At 45.5% G+C, this 21,526-nt stretch overlaps 1 protein-coding gene and 2 long non-coding RNA genes across 4 annotated transcripts in view; 2 read left to right on the plus strand and 1 right to left on the minus strand.

The window, feature by feature from the left end:
- The window catches only part of PCBP4 (poly(rC) binding protein 4), a 39,878-nt gene extending 23,083 nt beyond the window's left edge, over positions 1-16,795 (minus strand). Inside the window, exon 1 of one of the 2 annotated variants that reach the window (XM_083726630.1) lies at positions 16,490-16,795. The gene's annotated coding sequence lies outside the window, so the exon portion shown is untranslated. Of the gene's footprint in view, positions 1-16,154; positions 16,462-16,489 lie in introns of those variants that run through there. The other variant, XM_083726629.1, reaches the window with a different exon arrangement.
- LOC310838880 lies at positions 3,326-8,493 on the plus strand. The gene is made up of 2 exons (XR_014561202.1): positions 3,326-4,276; positions 8,405-8,493. It is a non-coding gene; the product is annotated as an uncharacterized lncRNA (long non-coding RNA).
- Positions 16,319-17,645, plus strand: LOC310838873. The gene is made up of 2 exons (XR_014561194.1): positions 16,319-16,423; positions 17,063-17,645. It is a non-coding gene; the product is annotated as an uncharacterized lncRNA (long non-coding RNA).
- The last annotated feature ends 3,881 nt before the right edge of the window (positions 17,646-21,526 follow it).

Below are 21,526 nucleotides of genomic sequence, written 5' to 3' on the forward strand. Positions count from 1 at the left end.
ACACGACATCATTTTGCACGTCTGCGCATGCACGAGTGGCGAAACCCAGAAGTAACCCTTTCCGGTACTTCTGGGTTGCCGCAGGACGCAACCTGATGCAAACGTAACATGAGGTATGACTGTAGTTTGTTCTGCAATGCTTCCCCAATGTTACCACAATATTGCTGGCCTGAGAGGCTATAGCGCAACAAATGCTGGACGAAAATAAACCAGAGCATTTAAAAATAAACCAGGCATTAAATAAAAGTTTCAGGATATCAGCAGAAGATTGCAGGATATGCATTGACTGGAAATGAAGCGATATTACAACCTCAAAGCTTTTTCCACAGTATTGAAAGCAGGATCATGTGTCACTGCACCAAAAGCATCATGAACACAAATTATCACAAATGTACCCCCCCCCAAAAAAAAAAGTCTGGACAGGCCCTACTGTAAGTACACCCCATTGATTCTATTTTGGTTTGGGTCTTTTCATATTTGAGGAAGCTCGACAATAACTTTTTTGTTTCGTTTTTATTTTAAAAACTTGCATTCCACCTACTTTCGAAGGAATTCAAGGCAGCTAACAAATCCAAATACCAAAAACAATATTTCAGATATAAAACAATCACTTTTTCTGAACCCAGCCATTAACATCACAAAAGTCATGGTACTAATTCGGACACAGCCAAGCACCAGGCAGAAAAATAATCAGCTGAAGGTGTTTTTTAAACAGCAACATCCTTACCACTTGCCTGAAACCAAGAAGTGAAGGGGCCTGGTGCACTTTGCCTGCCAAACTATTTGGCAGAATGGGCACCACCACACAGAAGGCCGTAGCCCAGATTGCAATCAGCCACGCCTCGTGAAGATAAGGAATCTGCATCAGAGCCGCAAATGATGGCCAGAGCATGTGGTGAGGAAAAAACCAACCATTAAGAGGTGCACTTAAAATGCCAGAGTGGGTTTGGATATCGTTTTTGTTTTATTTTTACTTAATAAGAAATTGCTGAATTATAAATATGTGTGCATTCAATAATAAGTTATTGCAGCTTGCTGGAAAATTAAGTTTTTGCGACAAGGAAGATTGAGAACGGATCATGAAGTTGCTTTTAAGTAGGTTTGGTTTTGGCTAACATAATTCAGTAGGTGCATGAGTACAATAATGTACATTGGCTGTCATTTAAGATATTTTAAAAAATGCTTTGATGAGGAAAGAAGATGAGTAGAGTTGCTCCACACTCAATAAAAAACACGCTGAAAATTATGTCCCTTTAATAAGCTCATACAATTTTCAGCAGTTGTGTGAAAAACTGCCAGTTTGGATGTGTCCAAAGTGTATTGATGACAGGTTTCCCATGTCTGCTTTTTGTGCCATGAATCTGTCACTTTGCTCAGTGGTCGCACAGCAAACCTTTGTACAGACGTCACCTTTTACCCTTTTGCTTCTGGTGGAGCAGAAGTGAGCACAGCAGCTGTCAAAGGCCTTCGCTCCCTTTCTTTATGGAGCAGCCTCATTCAGGCTGTCAAGTGGATTCAGAGATAGGAGGACAAACTGCAGCCCCAGCAATGGAGCCTTGTCTATCCTTCAAATGTAGGAAATGGGAAAGCATTCCAAGCGCACTTACTCAGTATTAAAACTGTTGGACAGAAACGTCCTCTGGAGCCATTATTGCAAGCTAGGAAGTTCAGCAGGCAAGACACTCTCACCTCCATCACACTGGCAACAATAACAAGTTAATGCTCAAAACCCAGGGAGCAACCAGTATTGATTGACTGTTTCAGTGAAGACATCAGGGCTCTCATGTTCCTGGAGTATCATCCAGATCAAAGAATCATTCTAGTCTTTATAAGCACCAGGAAGGATGGGGAACATCTATCCACGTCTCACAGAACATGCTTTCAAATGAATTTTGAAGTGAACAGATATATGTTCTTTGCGTTTGATTGTCGTCAAACCATCTGATGATGCAAGAGGAGGCATGTGAGGGTGCCTGCTGCCACATGCACCGGAAACAGCAATGCTGCCATGTGAGATACGTCCCACCACAAAATCTCAACTGAAAGTTTCCAAAACTCTTCAGCAAGGAAGCCTAAGTTATGGGGACACCAGAATTTGATGGGGCCAACATACTTTAAAAACCTTGTAGTTAAGGGCCAAACGAGACCAAGCTTCTTTTTGTGTGTCCCCCCAATCTCCATATACAAAGAGGGTCGGAAAAGGGAGAACATAGGTAGATGCTGCTGCTGAACTTCCTTTGCTTCTGTGCCTTACTTCCCCTCGGGCGATTGCTCCTCGCTTTTCTCTGACTACAGTTCTACGATTCCTAAGAGCAGCTCTGCCCCATCCTTGGCAGTCCTCATAAACAGTAATAATTCACTTTGCTTAAGATTAATCAACCTGAGCTTTCTGCTTCTTTCCTCATCTTGGAAACAAGACCTTTCCAAGAGACCCCTCTCCGTGCTCTGCCTGTGTTGATTTGCCTGTTGGATCTATGTTTGGTCTAGCGTTGCCCTCTGCACAACCTCCACCATGCTGCCTCAAACCCAACCTTCCTGCTAATAATGTGTGTGGCTCTCTGCGTCAGGCGCATCATCAGAGGCATCTGTGGAATGCAAACCCACACAGTGATGTGCCAGCCCATGTGCTTCCCCTCCCCCAACCAGAGTCCCTAATCACCCTCTTCTGAGGGGAACGAGGAGACACAGAAGCAGCAGCAGCGGAGGGCATGGGCTGCCCCCCTCCCCTTTTGTTTCTTCAATAACCCGAGCCAAAATGGTCTTAGGTCCCTTCTGAAAATCCATAAGGAAAACAGGCTGAAAATGCTAGTTAACCCAGTGATGAGGCGAGAAGGCGACAGCTGTGTAAATGCAGACACTGGACACCCACCCCCCTTTCTGATCTTTCTCAGCTGTCCCAGGCGGCAACTGTCCCTATCAAAGAGTCCTCAGGGGGCTTATTTAGACTCCAGCGCCTTTATTCTTGCCTGAGAGACTGAGTGCCAGGAAAACCTGGGGCTTTGTTTGGGACAACAACAAGTTATGGCAGGCAAGACAACAGAAGAGAAGCCATCAGGCCTCTTCTTTCATTTGCTGGGCTTGGAGGGGTCCTCTTTCCTGTCAGACAAAGCCTCCAGAAAAAGACCCCTCTGAGGCAGAGGACAGAAGACTGTGTGTGTGTGTGTGTGTGTGTGTGTGTGTGTGTGAGAGAGAGAGAGAGAGAGAGAGAGAGAGAGAGAGAGAGAGAACCACAGACTTCAATTATGTAGTAATTATTGGTTGTGGGTATTAGGCTGTGTGCACAACAAACACATTACCAGGGGAAAACATATCAAAACACTGTACAGCGGTACCTCGGGTTAAGTACTTAATTTATTCCGGAGGTCCGTTCTTAACCTGAAACTGTTCTCAACCTGAAGCACCACTTTAGCTAATGGGGCCTCCTGCTGCTGCTGCGCCGCCAGAGCACGATTTCTATTCTCATCCTGAAGCAAAGTTCTTAACCTGAAGCACTATTTCTGGGTTAGCGGAGTCTGTAACCTGGAGCATATGTAACCTGAAGCCTATGTAACCTGAGGTACCACTGTATTCAATTTAAAAAAATGCTAGGATGCACATGGATTTTGTGGCTAACACTGTGTGCATACCTCTTTGCAAACCAGCTGTGGGGGTGCAGAGTAAACAGGACTACATACACAGCCTAAGATTGGTCCCAGACACACAGGGCTTGGCTTTGCCGCTTTAATACAAAGCAAAAAGTGGGGAAGTCCCAAATATTGCAAACCAATATTTATGAAAGGACTTTTATTCTGCACCTCAGCTATTCCTTGGAAATCATACAGAAAAGGAAAGAAACAAAACCATAGGCATTCATGCAATAGCAAAAGCCATTACATTTTGCCACAAACTCCAGTTTACACGCATAGCATATACATCGTTGCCTCGTTAGTACTGAAATAAGCATTCATTTTTTAAAAAATCATGGAAGGGGAAAAAAATATGTTGTCCTGTTTATTCAGGACATTTGGTCAATTGATAACTTTTTAAAAAGTCAGGCCTCCTAGTGCTAAAGGTCAAGTGAGACAAATGTGGCACTCTGATGTGCTGAGGAATAATTCAAACCCATCCTTTTAATCATTATACTTTTCAGGTATTTTCAGGTCAACTGAATATTATGGGAAACTTGTGTCTTCCTCCAGTCCCAAACCTACTTCCTGTCTCCCAGCTGGGACGAGATATTTATGTGAAATTATGTCATCATTGCATCACTCCTGTTGTTTTATATACAGGAAGAGAGGTTTGTTTTTTGTATAGATACTATCATTATAAATTTGTCGGTTTTGAGCTAATCAAAAGCATTTTGATTATAATTTCAATTATGATCATCAAATATTGGTTATTGGCTCACAAACACCTAATTTTTGATGATACTTCCTGAACCTGAACCAGAACTCTGGGTGAGATTTGTTGTTGTTTAGTCGTTTGGTCGTGTCCGATTCTTCATGACCCCATGGACCAGAGCACACCAGGCACTCCTGTCTTCCACTGCCTCCCGTAATTTGGTTAAACACATTTTAGTAGCTTTGAGAACACTGCCCAACCATCTTGTCCTCTGTCGTCCCCTTCTCCTTGTGCCCTCCATCTTTCCCAACATTAGGGTCTTTTCCAGGGAGTCTTCTCTTCTCATGAGGTGGCCAAAGTATTGGAGCCTCAGCTTCAGGATCTGTCCTTCCAGTGAGCACTCAGGGCTGATTTCCTTAAGAATGGATAGGTTTGATCTTCTTGCAGTCCATGGGACTCTCAAGAGTCTCCTCCAGCACCGTAATTCAAAAGCATCAATTCTTCGGTGATCAGCCTTCTTTATGGTCCAGCTTTCACTTCCATACATCACTACTGGGAAAACCATAGCTTTAACTATACAGACTTTTGTCGGCAAGGTGATGTCTCTGCTTTTTATGATGCTGTCTAGGTTTGTCATTGCTTTTCTCCCAAGGAGCAGGCGTCTTTTAATTTCGTGGCTGCTGTCACCATCTACAGTGATCATGCAACCCAAGAAAGTAAAATCTCTCACTGCCTCCATTTCTTCCCCTTCTATTTGCCAGGAGGTGATGGGCCCAGTGGCCATGATCTTCGTTTTTTTGATGTTGAGCTTCAGACCAAGCTTTAGACTCATTCAGACAGGATGAGATAGATATATTCAAATCTATGGTTGCTGAAGGTCAGCAATATGGTAGGAAGCAGAGATATGGATAGAAATCATTCTTGTTTTATGCTCTGACTGAGAAGAGCAAATGTATCTCCAAACATACTGGAAACATGTTAAGATTTCTCATAACTTTCACCATTTTGGCCTTGATTTCTAACATGTACTGTCTTCAGCTAAAGTTGCAAACTGGGCATAAGTACCATTGAATTTAATGGGACTTACTTCTGAATGCACATGCATAGTGTTGGGCTTTATTCGGGAATTTTGCAAAGGTAGCTTTATAAATCTGAAATTATGTTCTGCTGTTTTCCCTAAGATAAACCTTTTTATGGTTTAAGATTTAACTCATTTTGCCTTGGGTTATTCTTACATCTCATGACAAATAGCAAGCTGTATACTGCATGGCACCTTTGTTACCTGAAAATTACATTTCAGAGAAGAATGAATAGTAAGACTGGAAAGCTCCTGGATTAAAATAAGAAATGGTGCGTATATGCTATGGTTCTCCAAGAATAATAAAGTTGGGCGGTGCCTCAAATATCATCTAGCCTATTCCCTGACAATGCAGAAATCTACTGCTGGAGCATCCTTAATATGTGGCCACCCAACCTGCTTAGAAACCTCTAATGAAAGAAAGTTCACCACCTTCCAATATAATTTCTGCCATTGTCAAACAGCTTTTTAGCATCAGGAAGTAATTACTCTTTTTAAGGCAAAATCTCTTTTCTGATCATTTGTACCTGTTAGTTCACATCCTGCTGTCTAGAGTAACAGAAAACAAATTTGCTCCATCATCCGTACAACAGCCTTTCAAATATTTGAAGACAGCTATCATATTTTCTCTTAAATGTTTTCATCTTCAGGCTAAACATACCCAGTCCCTTCAGCCTTTCCCCATAAGACTTGGTCTCCAGATCCTCACCATCTTTGTTGCCATTGTCTCTGAACACATTCCAGTTTGTCAATATGCTGTGCAGCCCAGAACACTATCTCACATCAAAGCTGACCAAAGCAAAAAGTAATGGCGCCATTACTTCTTGTGGAGCCAAACACTACATTTCTGTTGATAGAATTGCATTAGCTTTTTAGCGGCTACATTGCACTGCCAACTCCTGTTTTGACTTGTGGCCAACTAAAACCCCTACAATCATCTTTTTTTACATGTGCTTCTGTCTAGTTCTGGCTACCTCAAGATCGTTGGATGGAAGTATGCTTTTAAACTGTAATTGCTTTTAAAATGTTTTCAACTGCAACTGCTTCTAGACGTTTTTAATTCTAATTGTTTTTAGAGTGTTTTAATCTGTTTCAGAAAGCTTTTGCTTTGTTTTGTTTTTAAATTGTGTATTTGCTGCCCTGGCCTCCTTAGCAAGGAAGGGTGTGATATAAATTCAACAAACAAGTCACGTGCCACCCATTCTATGTGCATTTGGTTTTTCCAACTGGAATGCAGAATGTTACATTTATCTCTGTTGAAATTCATCTTGTTTTGACCCAGTCAACCTGAATCCTGTTTTTATTTCTAAGGGATTAGCTACCGCTCCTAGCTTCATGTCATCTACAAAATGGATGTGTATTCCCTCTAATCCTTTGTCCATGTTATTTGTAAAGATGTTTAACAACACTGGACCTGTGACAGAACCCTGGGGTACCCCACCTGTTGCTCTGATGCTTTTTTTTTTATTAAATAACCTGTCTTGTGTGATCATTCTAGTGGAAGGCCGTGTCTGACTGAATGAAAACAAATAAACAATAGGAAGGAATTCATCTGGAGCTGAAGATTTGAATTCGTTTAGAGGGCTATATTGCCTCTTTACTTATCTTGGGCTGCAACTTCCCTCTTTCTCTCATTTGGTCTATCTTTGCAAGGCTGAGCAGAGTATCGCTTGTGGGAAAAGAGAGGACTGCAGCAAAGTAAGAGTTAATCAGTTCATTCTCCTTTGTTACTCACTAACGTATCTCCATCTTCTCCATCCAGTAGATCTACCACTTCCCTCTTCTTCCTCTTGCTCCCAACCTAGAAATAATAATCATCCCCTTCGTTATTTTCAACATCTTTCAAGCCTACACTCATTCTGAGCTTTAGTCCTTCTGACACACCTCTCCCTACAAGATTTGGACATTCATCCTTGGTGGTTTGCCTCTCCCTGCATTTCATGCACATACCCCTTTCAAATCTAAGCGCTCCTTGAACAACCAACCTAGATTTCAAAGCTTGTTTTTCTACCCTTATTTCCCCGCCCCTAAGTTCACAAATTAGTTCCATTTTGCTAATTCTTCCACTGAGATTGGTTTTCTAATACATTCATTAATAGACTGTTTTCAATACTTTTTTTTTTTTACCTACAAGCCAATGGGCAGTGGGGCACACCTGTTGCCAAAATGGCGCCATAAAGAACTGCTGCCAAATAACATTGTCTCCCCCTTTTGTCCTAAGCAAATATTACTAAAAATAAATAAATTTTGCCAGCAGTAGCATTCTCCTGGTAGAGAGGTTTCAGTCCTTGACCTGAAGCAAGCATTTATAGTAATTACTGTGGAACGAGGAGTGTACAAATAAATCAGGATTGAAATATATATTTCGTATTCCCTCGGAACAACAAATCAGCTACTACCTAGGCCACACACTGGCATGCCGCCACAGCCACGGCCTCTCGCCTGATCTACCACAGCAACATGTTTTGAGGAGAAAATTCCTCCCTTAATTTTTCCAGAGCAGGTGATCAATATAACCCCCTGCATGTGATTGAAACACAACCTCCTTAAGCATTTAATCCCACTTATACCCTGATCCTTTGTTAGTGACCACAGGGACTCGTTCAGAACTAGCTTAGTTTGGACGTTTCTACAGTGAAGTCAATGGTGTAACAGCAGTGGGAGTCCATTTGGAATCTGGATCTATTGCTCATACAATCCTAGTACTGTAGTTATTTTTGCCCTGCCAGGGAATCCTGTTACGGCAAAGTCCGCTCTGTAGATTACTGTAGGCATTTTACAGCCCCTTTCAGATTTCTGCTATAAAGCAGTAGGGCTGAATTTTTGAGGTGGAAAGGGTGGGTGTTTCACAGGAGGAGAAGGAACCTGAGGAGTCCTGCCTTATCTCTCGAGGGATGCAGGTTGGATAGAATTTCAAAAAGGACATTAGAGAAAACTATGAAAGCACTGCTATTGAATTCTGGGGGAATGGTAATAAATAAACAGTCTTTTCTTTTTTTCTTCAAGGGATACATGGCAACCCCAAGACCTCCACCCTATGAAGTTCACAGTCCATGCCTCTGTAAATATCACAAATAAAAAATCCTGAACTGAAATCACCTGTGAGTTATCTGACTCCGTCCAAAATCCCAAGCCTAAGGCTACAATCCTAAACATACTTACTGACTAAGGAGTAAATCCGATTGAGCCCACTGAGATCTACTTCTGGGTAAGCATGCTTAGGATTGTGCTGCACAAATGAAAAAGTGGCCTGATTTGGCTTTCGTTTTGATGCTTAGTTGCCCTTTCGAACGACTTCTCCCACCCCTTGAAAATTAGGGCAAAGGATGGTAAGCGCAGCAAACTAAATGGGAAATCCCAGCTCTGGCTGTTGCTGGGTTCTCAGAGGACGAGGAGAGCAAAGATGATACGGATCGTATGAGCAACTGGCAGCTTGGAAAGGGAGCAGATGGCATGAGTGACAATATCTGCCAATGGAAGGGATCATCAGCCCACGCCTCTTATTAGTGCCTGATCCATTGACAGCACTTCGGCTCCCAGGGCTCAGCGCAGCTCTCCATCAAAGCACCCAGATTACTTGGCAGAGGCTAGGAAGCATGAGGAGAGGGCTATATTTTATCCAGCTGAAGAAACAAGCAGGACATACTGTGTACCCTTCCCCCAAAGCCCCCACTGAGCATGCTGAAGCCTTGGGCCGGAAGCCACAAGGAACAGCTCCTGTTTACCATCATAAAGACACTAAACTCTTCTAGTCAATGTTTTTCTGCTTCACACATTACTGGTTGAGTGTTTGCAGGCGCAGGGGTCATTTCCAGACTGTTGCTATTTTCGGATGGGATTCCGTCGTGGAAATTCAGGTTGCACAATTAGAACTGATTTGGTGCTCTTGCGCAACACACATGTTACTTGCACCCCACCCAAAAAATCAGTCTTTTGTGATAGGGAATGTGATGGGGGGAAATGCATCAGAAAATATGGGATAACAATTGCTTCATGCAACATTATATTATGTCCCCGGCAAATAAATCAGAATGAATGCTCAGTAAATAGCTGACATGGTACAATCTCCCCACAAACTGTGCAAACAAATCAGGACGAATGCTTACCAAAAAAAAAAAAAAAAAAAAAGCAGTCATAGAAGACCAGTGTGATCATCCATCATATATACAGTATACCACAAAGAAATACAATGCAATGCACACACACATTTACTCCATAAAGTATGGAGCAGTCCTTAGATATTCCTATGAGCTGATATAAAGCTAGAGTGACTAGAATATCCCCAAAGGAGTGACAGACTAGGATCCAAGCAATTCTTGCAGTATCACCAAATATTTGGGTAATTACTGTTCAGATAGTAGCAGTATGCAATGACATAGTACCATTTGTGTTACATTCACAGGAAGAATCCATAAGCACTGAATCACAAAGGGATAGGGTGCAGATTCCTATATGTTGAAGGGAGCAATATCCTTTCAGATCACCACCACCATATGGACCCTTCTTTTGAGGCCAAACACTGCAGGACTAGACACATTGAGGCCTACAGGAGATGGATGCACACATGCCACATTAATCCTAGCCCCGAAATCAAATATATCTAGCTCTCTTCCTTCATGGAGCTATACGGAAACCACACAAGACTCTACCCAATACCTGCTAGATAGGGCTGGGAGACAACTCAGTCTAAAAGCCTGCCAGTCTGTGTGGACAATACTGAGCTAAATGGAGCAATGGCCTGGCTTGGTACAAGGCAGCTTCTACTCCAAAGTCCTGCCCTAAATGTACCTCTGCCCTGTGAGAGAAAAGTGAGTGAGGTTCAAGGAGTGGAGAGGTGTATCCCTTTTATTTCTCAACCTCAAGTTGCTTTCAGATTGGGGGGCTGCTCATGCAGATGTTTTTCACAGCATCTGCACAACCCTATCATCACCATCAAAACACCACCCTGTAGTTTTTAAACATTTAATTTGTATTTTCAGTAAGTAAAAAGAGCCTATTCTATACCCACAGACACTGCTGATGCAGAAACGTAATAGTGCATTTCGGGGGTGGGTAGTTTTTGTCACGCATGTGCATTGATATTTGCATCTCCATCTCACACCTCTACTCTGCTTCATCCTCATCTAGGGCACAAGCTGGGCATTTTGTTTCCAGCATCCCAAACAATACAGACATGCCTATTTCCATCGCTTGCTTCATGCTGAAGGCACGTACAAATTTTACAACCTTGGCCCAGAGGGATTCTTCTTTCAATATCTCCATACTGTACATGCAGGGGTTTGCCTTGGAGAATGTAGTTGCAGGATATACCAATCAGGCTTTTAAAAAGACCTCTTTGTCACTCTTCTACAAGACAGGCAAATTTACGAAATTAAATTTACACCCCACTCTTTCTCAGGGAGGCTTAAAGCATGAAAGTAAGACCAAGAGAGATAAAACTTAAAATATTTAAAAACTGCAACTTTCACAGCCAGGTTTAAAATAGGAGCAGTTAAATTCCGCGGTGCAACAAAGGTCTGACCAAATAAATGTTTTGGTCTTCTATCTAAAAATGGGGCAGAGGGCTAATTCTGCCTGGGAGTTTCATACATGGGGTTCTGCCACAGAAACGCCTTGTCCGGTGTCACTACTCTTTGCCACCTTAGCCAACGGGACCTCCTGATCATAGCATGTAGCCAGCAGGCGTTGAAAAAGGTGTTTCGTAAAGAACTTAGTTCCCAGACCACTTAGAACTTTGTACACATGTTCTGACCACTTGAGTTGGGACAGGTAGCTCATAGACAACCAGTAGTAGTAGTAGTTTGGATATGATATCCCACTTTATCACTACCTGAAGGAGTCTCAAAGCGGCTAACAATCTCCTTTCCCTTCCTCCCCCACAACAAACTCTGAGTGAGGTGAGTGAGGCTGAGAGACTTCAAGAAGTGTGACTAGCCCAAGGTCTCCCAGCAGCTGCATGTGGAGGAGCGGAGACGCGAACCCGGTTCACCAGATTACGAGTCTACCACTCTTAACCACTACGCCACACTGGCTCACACACAGTGCAGTGCCTTGAGGATCAGAGTGATATGAACCCCTCTCACTGCTCCAAATAACAAACAGGAAGCAGCATTCTGGACTGGGTGCAGCTTCTGGGTCATCTTCAAAGTGGCCCCATGTAATGCACGTTACCATGATCTATACAGGGTTACTCTACCATGTCTCACTCTAGAGCAAGACCCCCAGCGTATTAACCTATAAAATTATCAACTTCAAGTTTTGGTGGGGGGGGGGGTTGCCCTTCCTGAAACATAAGAAGGCAGCATTTAAAGATCATTTAAAATACAGCTTCTGAGCCAATTCTACCTCTAAGCCCTATTAAGGCCTTGGGCTGAAAATGCTGAGCCCAACACTTTCTATCCATAATCCTTCAAGTAAGGGAAACCTCTGAATAAAACAGCTGTCTTCCCAAAAGCTCACACTGAGCATTTTGTAAGAGTTATAAATGTTGGCTTTTGTAACTAATGCTGAAAGTCAAAAGGATACCAGCTCTCTCTTGTCCTGGTGCTCCCTTCTAAATGGATTCTGGAGGAAGAAAACGAAGCCCCCTTTGTAATCTGATATCTGAAGCAAGTGTTTCATTCATGTGGTTTTGTGGTAAAGAGGAGTCTGCAGTAGGGCTAGACCTGATCTTGGTATACTGCAACTTCATTTGTTATTTCATTCTGCAACCCTGAGAAAACTCCTCCCAGTTTCACTACATCATCCACCTTTGACTAGGGGTGCATGGGGTGTTAAGGGAGGGGCAATATGCTGGGGGACACATTGTGCTCCTTCTGGGGTAGTTTGTCCACCTTTGATCCCCACACCCTGCACTCAGCTCTCACCTGTGACTCCTGGAAGCTGTCAGCATGAGACACACCCTGGGAATGGCTCCGACTGACTGGCTAAACCAGATGAGGGTATCTGACAGCTCTCAAACCCTCAGTGAGTTAGGGGCTTTCTCTGAATGTGAATACAGGCTCCAGAAGATGAAGTGGACAAGCCTAATAGTGGGTCCAACAGTCAAGAAGGTGGTATCTGCATATGCGGTAGAGGGAAGTGAGGGGCAGGTGGGGCTTGTCCACCTGGGAAGGTGACCCATCTAGGAGAAGGAAAACTCTGCTGCCTTGAGGGATATCTTCAGGAGAAGTAAAGTCTAAGGAGTAAACCGTACACGTATCCTCAGGACAGTTGGATGGCACCTTGTACGCCTCCTTCCAGCAACTCCTGCAGCCAAGCTGATGCCAAACGTATTGCTTTCCTTTCCTTCGGACCACATCAGTGAGGCCGAGGTGGGGGGTGGAGGTGGCCTTGTTGTCTGGACAGCCCAGGACCTCCACACATACTTCCCAGGTTGTGCCATGGGTAGGTCACTTTGGTGCTGCTAACGCAGTGGTTTGGCTTTGCCCCCGGAAGAACAATCCATTGTCTCTCGAGACAGATGGATGCCAGTAACAACCGCTAATGCGTATATCTATCTTCAAAGTGCCACCACACATTCAGCTAACTGTAAGGACCTTCTTCTCCATTGTACAGAAGGAGAAACTGAAACACAGAGGTGAAACCATTGGGTGGTCTATTATCATGGCGGAAGAACCATGATTAACATTTAGCAGCATGTTACCCCCAGCCAATCCTTTGCTATTTTAAAAGACATTTTGCAGCAAAATCCTGTGCATGTGCGCTCAGAAAGAAGTCCCTCTGCTTTCAGTGAGTGAGGTTATAGGACTGCAGTCTTACAAAAGCTTTCAGCCCTAAAGGGGGACTCAAACATGAATCCAGTCACCCATTGGAAGGAATTAAAAATAGAACTCTTTAGGGCTGCAGTAGCTTACCACTCTGAAAATAGATATCAGCAGCTCGACTTTTTAATTTTTCTTTTATCACATGGTAATGGCGGCTATAGATCTTTGGATTTAGTTTTATTCCCACCATGGGATAAAAAGACAATAAATCTCAAAGCACTTGGTGCCTTATGTCATCTCCTCAATAATGCATGCATGGTTCCCCCCTCCCTCTTGAGGTGTCTATGTTATGGATTGTATCTTAGCTTTGTACAAAGCCACTCTTAAGATCTCTCCTTCCATCTCTTACAATCGCATCCAGAGTGCACAAAGAATAACATAGTTTTAATAAGCCTCCAGTGGAAGCTTGCTTGCGTGGGTAGCTTTCTCATTAATCCTCCCTCAACTCACCCCCGGCTTTCGCATGAGAGGGATCTCTTACTGGAGCATAAGAACAATTCCTGGTGTGTTCCCTGAATGGTGAAGAGGAGGAGAGTGGAAGCCCTTAGAAAGATGACCTCATAGCTGCTCTGAATATTGATGCGTAGCTCCCAAACTGAATGAGCAGGGCAGAGTTGGAGGATGTGTGGACTTAAAAGGACAAAGGGGCAAATGTTTGAGGACAAACAGGGAATTTGGATAATTCAGATGGAGCTGTAAAAGCACCAGAGCAGGAGGAGGATTTCCTTGGAACAGGGCTGTTACTGTAGAGAATGCCCTGCAGCCTTCCCTAAGAGAAGCCCATATGGAAGAGGCTGTTGGTCACGTGACGAAGAGGGCTGCCTGGAAAGTTTTCTCCTGAATTAGGAGGCAGAATGAAGGAAGCTGCTCTATTCCCAAAAGGCAGGGATCCTAATTAAAAATAACATTTCAGCATTCATCAACTGCTGTAGAAGATCTGCTGAGCAATTCTGCTTTTAAATTAAGGATACGCCTTTGGGGGAAATCATTCCTGTTAGGAAGAAGGTTTTGCTTTGCAACATGGTGGTGGAGTTGATGGAGGCATCATTATATGCTTTCTCTGTTGCCTGGAGAAGGCCCATTCCAGCATAAAGTGACAGGGTTATGGTAGATCTATTCCTTCTGAACAGCCAGGAATAATATTTTACCTCCATCACCTCCTTCTGGCCCTGCTTTTTAGGGTCCTTCAGCTGGACAAAGGCAAAAAGAACAGGCCATTTTGGCCCCACAGCTCTATTAGCTTCTCTTGCACCTTAAAACGTATCTAGGTTAGGATGACTTACACAATGATTCTTAACATGTTTACTTGGAAGTAAGCCCTGTACGCAGACTGAATATCCTTAGAACCTTAAAATTCTTCTGTGGGAGCCACATACATTCCCCCACATACAGATGGAGCAATTACAGTATTGCACCGCGAAACTTGCCCCAATAGAGCCTAGTACTGCCACAGCAGTCATGTGCAGACCATTCCACCAAGTAAGAAAAAGCGTTCTGCATAGCCAGAGATGGAATGAGTAATTTTTTGGCCAGCTGAGACAACATCCCTCACCCTTGACTGCCCCAGGGCCATCTTTTGTCATTATTTTTGAATATTGTACCTATGTGAGGTTCTGGTCTGTATAAAGTGGCCAGAAATGACTGGGAGGGGACTGGCATTTGGTAGAGGTTGGGAACAAAAGGATGTGCATTGTAAAGAACGAATGCAATCTGCTGCCAAACTCAGGAGCGGTCTGAGGGGAGGGCAGGTGCTGGAAATGGAGGCTGTGTCACAAATGGAATGAGCTGGGCAGAGATTCATCACCCAACACGTCCCCAGGGATCTTACCACAATAGTAAGCTGAGCTCAGAAGTAGGCCATGCCAGTTTGGAGATGCAAGGGGGGTGGGGGGATGAATGGGGTACAATAGAAACAGAGGGTGGCGGGTGATCAGACAGAGAGACGCAGAAAGAAGTGTGGCGAGCCAGAACTGGGGAAAGGCGTGTTAAGTTGGCTTGAGGGCGCGCTTAGATTCGCTACTAGAAGGGTGCGTGGGGGGGGTGCAGGGGAGGCGCTTAAGATCAGAAGGTTTGGAACGAACAAACACCTGAATTTTTAAAGGAATGCATACAGGAGAAACAAATGGCACGAGGCAGGTGCTGAAGGTCAGAATAGGGCTGAGAAGAAGCGGCATGAGGAGGATGGGGGGGGGCAGGGGTGCCCAGTAAGTGCTTGAGGACGTTTGTAGGGTCTGGAGGGGGAACAAGCGTGCCCGATCTCCTCTTTGTCGTCAGCAAGGACACGCCGCTGCTTCTATCCTCGGGAGTTGCAATACACCCCCCTTCCTCCGCTGTCCCCTCAATAACTTGTCTTCAACCGCGAGAGGCAACCGCAGGATCACTCTCAGCCGCAGAAAGCGAGCGCCAAAGTTCAGGAGAGGCCTCGGGTGTCAAATCATGCCCGCCTGGTGGGTTTACAAATCTTCGCGGTTCCGGGAAGAAATGAACTCTCCCCGGGCCAAAGGCGGCTTTGGCTTTTTGGCCACGCGGGGCTTGGAGTGCGCGGGACTGGCGAGGCATCCCGAGGCGGCGCGCAATCTCCGAGGAGGCACCGCCAGCGCTTTCTCCTCGGCGCGCCTGCTCTGCGCTCCGCAGCAGCATCCCCTGCTCGTCGCTCCTTCGGCAAGTCGCTTTCGCGGAGGCGCATGGTCCAAATAGACGGCGGGCAAAACTTCGCCCCGCTCCCTTGCCCGGGATTCCCGCCGCTGACGGAGCGGCGCGCTCCCCCCCCCCCCCCCCCGGTTGCCAGCCTCGCGGCGCATCTTGCTGCAAAGTTGATCTCGGCTTGTAGGGAATTTGGGGCGGGTGGGAAGGTGCTCTACGGAGTCCCTGATGCCCTCCCCGTGGCGGGGAGTCCTTCAGCGACCGTCCCCGCGCAACTCCCCCAAAGTTGGGTACTGGGCCAGACCCGCGCGCGCGTTCACACGCCTCGATTCCGCCTTTTTACTTACCTTCGGGGTCTGTCCAGGGGGGTCCTTGCCGTGCCTCCTCCTAGTCCCACATTGTCACCCGGAGAAGCGTCTGTGACAACTGGGAGTGACATCAGCCCGGAACAATGAAATCAAAGGCTTGACAGGCGAGGGAGGCCGAAGCCTCGGGACTCTTTTGCCTCCCCCTGCAATCCCGCCCAGCCTCCCTCGGCCCCTCCTTTGCTCGCCGGCTCCCTCCAGGATCCAATTACAGCGGATAAAGGAGACACTAAAGGAACAATGCACACTGGGTAAGACCATCTGCCAAGGACAGGGACATTCCACGCCCCCCCCTCCCGGCAACGCAGATCGCTCACCCTCTTTTGTATTTGGCATTCATTTCCCGGAAAGCGACCCGCCGCGGGCCCGGGCCGCCTGGGGTCCCGCCATCGAGGTCAGGGTGGAGCTGGAGGCTGGCCTCCTCCGTTCGGGCTGCAGGACTTGCACTGCTTCGTTTCACGCTGCTTAGCGCTCGCCCTCCCTTGATTTGTTTACTCGAAATCCAGGTGGCCGCCTTTGCCTGCTTGTTGTCTGCCCAGAAGCCTGCCTGATTTCTTTTGATCATGCACTTTGGGTGGTTCAGAGATCTTGCCCCTGCTGCCCCACTCTGTGGGCTCTCTCTCAGGTCACTGGGCGCTTGCTGCGAATTAATTGTGGGCGCCGCGCAATTCTTTTAACTCAAGAGGAGGCCAATTGTTGGAAAGTGAAAGAGCCCCTGATTATCCACGGGTCACTCTCAGTGCTTTTAAACTTAGTAGTTCATTCATTGGATTTCCTCACTGATTGAGTGCACAGTTCTGAGGCTGGCGGAGACTGAAATAATTTGCAAAGAAAACCCTATGTTTTCCCCAGGGATTCGGGTTATTGCAATGAGCCTCTCCTTTCCCCAGTTCTGTTGCATCAACTTCATTAAAGCTGAGCACAATAACTTGTCATTAATGTCAGCAGAGAGAAGAAACGCCCTGGTGCATCTGCAGCAGCACAACTGGACACCTTGATTTGCCCCAACTGCAACAAGACACATCTCTACAGCCACAGCAGACGCTGCAACCTTCCAACAGCTTGACCTCACCCCCAAAGGCACATTCCTTCATCTACTCATGAGACAGACAGGTGCCAACAACATTATTATTTGGGTACTCTTGATATCTGTGTTCTATGCACACAGTATCTTCCCCCATCATGGTTCAGGAGGATTTGAGGTACTTGATTATTACAGTAACAGGGACCCTTTCTTAGCTAAATTTGTCATTGTCCAGCCAGCAGAGTGGGCCTTGTAATTCAACTACCTGTTTGCAACAGAGAATAGGAGAGGACTGAAAATTTACAATGGAAATAATGAAGTCCTTAGCATCCCATAACAGCATCCTTCTTGCCATCCTGTAGTCATGCAACTACTGTTTAAGTGTATGTGTCTAGTTTAGCTTAATATAGAGTTGTTGGTGTCAGAAAAATAAAGGCATATAGAGCTGATTCGCATGTGCAGGTTAATCACCTGGTGGCTGCAGTGTCATCATGATGACATCCATGTGTGAATGATCCATCATGGTCTTCCAAGCACCACAAGCATGTCACTCATCAGTCCCAAGCCCTATACAAGGCAAGTTGTTGGTGTTAATGTGTGTGGCTCCCATTTACTCATGCAAATAAATCTATGAGTGTGTGCGTGCATGCATGCACACACACACACACAGGCACCAAGGTAAAAGGTAAAGGACCCCTGGATGGTTAAGTCCAGCCAAAGGTGACTATGGGATGCTGCGCTCATCTTGCTTCAGGCTGAGGGAGCCACTGTTGTCCACAGACAGCTTTCCAGGTCATGTGGCCAGCATGACTAAACCACTACTGGCGCAACAGGACACTGTGATGGAAGCCAGAGCACACGGAAACGCCATTTACCTTCCTGCCACAGTGGTACCTGTTTATCTACTTGCACTGGTACGCTTTTGAACTGCTAGGTTAGCAGAAGATGGGACAGAACAATGGGAGCTTACCCTGCTGTGCAAATTCAAACTGCCGACCTTATGACCAGCAAGCCCAAGAGACTCAGTGGTTTAGAACACAGTGCCACCCATACTGAACCTTTGCAATTTATACAACATTGTCCTATAAGAAAAGAGAAGGTACGTTGCAGAAAGGCATTTTCAGAGCACCTAGGTTTACTCACTGAAGCACATCTTTCAGGAGGGGAAAGACAATACCCAAGAGGGTCAGTTCCCAGTCTGACTTGGACAAAAATTCTTTCTCACCCCATATACTGGAGCCAGAAACGGGGAGTGTAAGTGTAGAAAGAAAGAAAAGAAACCATATCTCTATGATGCCACCCAACACACTTGAATTCTCACCTTATGGAAATACTTGATAACCGAAGGACTGTAGTTGGGTGGAAGAGAACTGCTACAAATGCAAAAGGGGAGGGGAAAACCCCTCCCTGGCCCTATTTGTCCACAACAGAATAGAAACTGAAGCATGGGATGAAGAATGCCGTTTCTATCATCTAACAATTGCCAGCATAGCCTTGGCAGAGGAATGTGACACTCGTGTGGGATGAGAGAGAAAAGCTGCACAGTAATGTGATCTGCTGCTGCTGGCTACCCAAAGAGAGGAGTTGGGTGCAACTAACCACACAACAGGTTGTGTGTGCACTTCACCACAACTGCTTCAGAGATGGTGGGGTGGGGAGAGTGAGCCTGTCATTGTACACCCCATGACTACATTTAAGGCTTAGTGCCAAGCATCTATCTGTCAGGAGTAGAAATGTGCCAGCCCTGAACCTACTGTAAGGTAGGACTGTGGATTGCGGAAGCATTGCCTTGTGTTGATGATGGAGCCAAGCCAGCATTGCACAGAAACACCCCGTGCTTGTGGACAGGGTATAGATGGATGGGTAAGTAACAGGAGCTTCTTGGAAGCTGAGAAGGGAAGGGAGAAAGTGTGGGCCTAGGGCCATGGATGGGAAAGGCAGATTTATTAACATTCTCTCTAGCAGTCTGCTAATGGCGTGGTCAATGTGACTACTTCTGGGGCAACTCTATGGCTGTGAAATGTGGGGAGATGGTTTGCCAGTCCCTTGATTGGCACCTAGATGGTTGTCATTCACGGGACTTCAAAATTCCTGAGCATAGGTCTGTTCCTAAAGAAAGGAAGTGTTAGCTGCTATGAGAAAATGAAAGGGAATGGCGCTCTTTTTTGCACAATAGATACTTGTTGGGTGGCTTTTATTTCTAGTTCTATTGATTTTATGATCATGTGTGGACATCCTGATGTTTCTCACCTCAGCTTCAAAGCAATGCAGCTACCAGTGTCAGTGAAAAACAATAAGAGGCTACTCTGCCACAGAGCTTCCCCTTTCTAAAGCTACTGCAAAGTTGACTTTTCCCTTCTCAGTTTCTAGCTGCCTTGAAAATCAGGTCTACCAAAGGTATGTAACTGCCTCTCCAAACTTATTTCTTTACTTATGCATACTCCATGTTTCCTTATGAAATAAGCTCAAAAGCAGCTTACCTGCCCCCAAAAGCTACTAAAATACATAAAGCCCTGAGGAAAAAATCCACACGACTAAATACATTTTGTATAATAAAACAGATTCAGCATAAAAACGAGATGGGATTTTAACCCATGCTAAAAGCTCAGCAAAATTAAAAGGTCTTAACAGCTCACCTGAAGCTTAAACAGAGAGGCTGTACAGTACTGGTGCAACAGTGATCTCAAATGGAAAGCGGGGGGGGGGGGGGAGCAAAAACTACATGGGGGGGGGGGGAGATGAGAAAGAGGACAGGGCTCCAGCTCCTTTAATAGTGGAGTAGAAGAAGGTATATCAGTTGTAGTTTGTTGGAAAGGGGTGCCACCAGGAAGTGGGGGAGGGGTCTTTCCCCAGAGGGATCTTTGTCCACAGCCCACTCAAACTGACACCATGCTTGCCTGCTCCTCCTTTACTCTGATATTTGGCCTTCAGCCAGTCGATGACTTCTGCAGCCTCAGCATAGGAAGCTGCCTTATAATGAATCAGCCCATCCATTTAGCTCAGTACCGTCCATACTGCCTGGTAGTGGCTGTCCAGGGTCTCAGACTGGGACATTCTCAACCCTATCTGAAGATGCCATGGATTGAGCCTAGGGCCTTCCCCATACACAGATGCTCTGCGTTATGGCCTCAGGCCCCTTTGTTCAAACTGGATTGCAGTTGTAGCTAGCTAGGCTCCAGGCCTGACACTAAGGTGGTCACACCTAGATGAATGGCTACCAAGGCTGTGTGAACTGTGATTTGCAGGAAGGCCTCGTGTTTTGAAGTGGAATATCAAAAATTAATTGAGCTTCTGTTCTGCTCATATTCATTTTCAAAGTTCCGTGGACAATCCAGACTGGACGAGATTTTCTTCAGACATTTTAGTCTTGTTGAATGCCAGCATGAATAGTTAGAGAAAATGGATTTTTTTTTCTAGAAATAAGACACCCAGCTAGTATCTCTTGGCCTGAAAATGCATTAAAGGTCATGTCACCTTGGCAGATTATATTCTTGGCCAATATAGCTGTTGCTGATCCTTGAGATTTGGATATCGCCCCATAAGAGATACTTATTTCACGCCGATGCTATTCAACATATGGCTCCACTCCACATTCCATTTACTTTGATGTGTTTTCGTGCCACAAAATTTCAGTAGCGAGGAACCCAACTTCACTGACATGCCAGAGCACTCTCCCTTCCTTTGAGGTGCAGTCAATCCCAGTGCTTTAGATCCTAGCTATAGATGGAAGTTGCTGACTGTGTGGGAATCAGACTCCTGGACTTGCCAGCCCCCTGCCAGCAAATCCTCTGCCTAATAGGATAAAGTTTGGTTTTTGACAGCCATCACAGCCTTCAGCCAGTCAGGGTGCCATGTGACGATTAGAGTCCACCTCCCTCCTTCTTACTGCTGGCTCCATCTGTCTGGTCTCCATCTGTGGAAAATGAGCACAAGGGAACAAGGCCAGGTGGCTCTGGAATAGCCGTTCGGCTGACTTTAACCTGTCTCCCATCTGTTCACCTTGGTCATTAGTTTGGTAATCCCCTGGGCATTTAAAGGAATCCATTTGTGCTGTTGCTCCAGGAGCTGGCAAGCATTTTCTCTTAAGCTGTAGAAAGCTAGAGCATCTAATTCCATCTCATGTGGATAATGGGAAGAGGCAGTGCACTGATGATACAGGAAAGGTGGCAATCAAAGGGACCATATCTCAGTGGTAGAGCACATGTTGTGCGTTGGCCAGCCAGAACGGAACATGTGAATCTAGATTGATAATGGCTTCCTCTGTGTTCTGCACCAGTTCTGCTAGGAAGACATTCCAGCACCTCCCATGATTTGCCTGATTATATTTCCT

Source organism: Podarcis gaigeae (assembly GCF_964106915.1).
Source record: "Podarcis gaigeae genome assembly, chromosome: 2".
NCBI classification, from domain to species: Eukaryota; Metazoa; Chordata; class Lepidosauria; order Squamata; family Lacertidae; genus Podarcis; species Podarcis gaigeae.